This window comes from Penaeus japonicus, unplaced genomic scaffold (assembly GCF_977035675.1).
Source record: "Penaeus japonicus unplaced genomic scaffold, GWHDUDI00000001_assembly GWHDUDI00000005, whole genome shotgun sequence".
Lineage (NCBI taxonomy): Eukaryota > Metazoa > Arthropoda > Malacostraca > Decapoda > Penaeidae > Penaeus > Penaeus japonicus.
This window is the reverse complement of record NW_028234407.1, coordinates 29,519,549-29,522,048: the sequence shown is the minus strand read 5'-3', so window position 1 is coordinate 29,522,048 and position 2,500 is coordinate 29,519,549.

The window sequence follows — 2,500 nt, the reverse complement described above, 5'->3', positions numbered from 1 at the left end:
ATATATATAAACAGTGCACTGACTGATCTCCATGTGATAAACACATTTCATAGTGCATAATAACACGATGCTGACATTCGATATTGAAATACAAAACGTTTTCTTTTCGTTATTCACAACAATGGGATTATGCGAGGGAATAACCCATCGCTGATCTTACCTTGTGTTTGGAACAACGAAATGAGAATTTGCTCAGTGTTATTTCACTCAGTGGAACGTTTACTAGTGGACAGATTTAGCAATTCATTATTATTAGACAAGACATCAATGTGAATATTGTTGTAACTTTTGCTTGCAGTTACCTATGAAGCTAATGTGAAGAGCAAATTTTTTACATAAGTAACCTCCTTGACAAGGATTCGATCCCATGCAGTCAGGGTGTCTCCTAGAATAATCTATTTTCTGGATTTTATTCTTGAAAAAAAAAATCCATGATCACATAGGCCTATATTGGAAATATCAACTAAGTGTTATTCACGAAATACCTGTCTTAATGTTGACAGTGATATGTGAGAATATTACATATCATTTGGTGGTCTAAATATAGTTTCGAATTCTATAGCACAAGAGAACCTACTTAGGTCTTTAGGTTTCCTACAGTAATTACTCGAGTACGTTGTATACTGAACAGCAATGACCTTAAGAATGCATTTTTTTATAATGGCGAAGCAACTCAGAAGCAGTAAATAAAGAAAGAACTTTGAAAAAAATACCCCAGTCTTCATACTCATTGTGGCCACAGATGTGAATAATCTGTAGTATACGAAATGTGGATTCTAACCCCCTAAAAATACATGACTGGTGTTGCTACAGTAATTTTTTTTTGTTATATGTACGCTATTTCAACTAGTTACCATGTTGACATTTAGAAAGTTGACAATTAGATTGCACTGTGTCATGAAATATTGACACTGATAGTGATAACATATCGTAGATAATAACACATGTATATTTCTTGGAGTTGTGTGTATTCATGGTCATTATCAAATTACCATGGTGAATACTATTCTTTGGCACATATTCTTAGACTGTTACAACATTAACGATAGAGACAGGTGGTGTGATGATAATGTTTTAGGTAAACATGATGATTTAGCAATGTTTTCCTTTTTAAACTTTGGCTCTGGATTTAATTCCATATTAGACTCCCGAGAACAATACTTTTCAAAAGTTGTTAGCAGTCAATATACCAATGGTGCACTTTGTTCACAATTTGGTATTTTGGGCACGAGCGCCATTAAAAGATTTTGGAATTTTAGCGCCTTTTTTTCTAACATTGAGACGTGTGCCATTTTAACACTGCTAGTCACGGATTTGTGCTTCGTTAACTTTGTATTTGAATCTTGGCATTCTTGAAGAAAGCTTGTAAAAAAGCTTATTACGGTAAATGTAGAAAAAGGTATGCTTAAGACTAAATATCTTCTCAGCGCAAGAGATATTTTACGCATTTCGAATCACATCTTCATCAGAAATACATAATGCATTTCTGATGCAGACATAATTCAAAAAGCGTCAAAGATATCTCTTACGCTGAGTAAATATTCAGTTTCATCCATTCCTTTCTCTTCACGTGGCATTCTTGTTTATTGCAAGAACGGCTTTTCTGATGCCATATTGATTTTGACATTTCTCGGACAGAGAAAGTTGGCGATGTTCGCATTGTTGTGACTGATGTCCCTACAACATATCTGAACGATATGTATGTTTATTACAAACTGATACTTGTTTTATTGTTACTTTATTAAAAACTAATTGCCCTTTTTCTAATGGTGACTTAGGAATGAATAGTAAATTGATAACCGTCATCGAAATATGCATTTACACATTTCAATTCAATTTATTTTCTTACTGTTTGTTTCCCGAAACCAGCGACACGGAACTAACCTGAATCACTTAAGAGATCTTTTGCTAATACTGATATCAATAAAAGTTGAATTACCCAACTGATCTCCTTTTAGTTATGAATTACCTACTGCTGACAATTACCAAACAAGATCATTACTCTTGTCCTAAGGTAATCGCAAGTAATGGCTGTTTGGTTCGCTACGATACTGTGGTGCTTCATGCTTTATTAACTCGATTTTTGGCGCTTGGACAGTCTTAGGTTAAGTTATTTACTCGGCTCTTCTACAACACAGTTTTTTTTATACTTATAGTGGCTTCGACTATTGCAAGTAAATGATTCGTTACGATGCTGTTGTGTTTTGTGCATTTACAATAAACTCAATTGGTGGTGTTTGAATTGTGGTGGCAGATTGTATTATATAGCCATTGTTTTTTAAGCATTTTAAAAATTATAACAACTTTGCTGTTAACATAACTGAAGTATTTAAAAGAACGATATGGCATGATATAGTTTCTTTTTTGGTAACTGAAGTTGGTAAAAGAAAACAGCAAAGTAGTTGAACGCAGAGCTAATGGACATTTTAGTAACATATGAGTATGTGACTGTAATAAATTATGTGATTGGTATTACTTCTAGAAACTCGTTACAATTCAA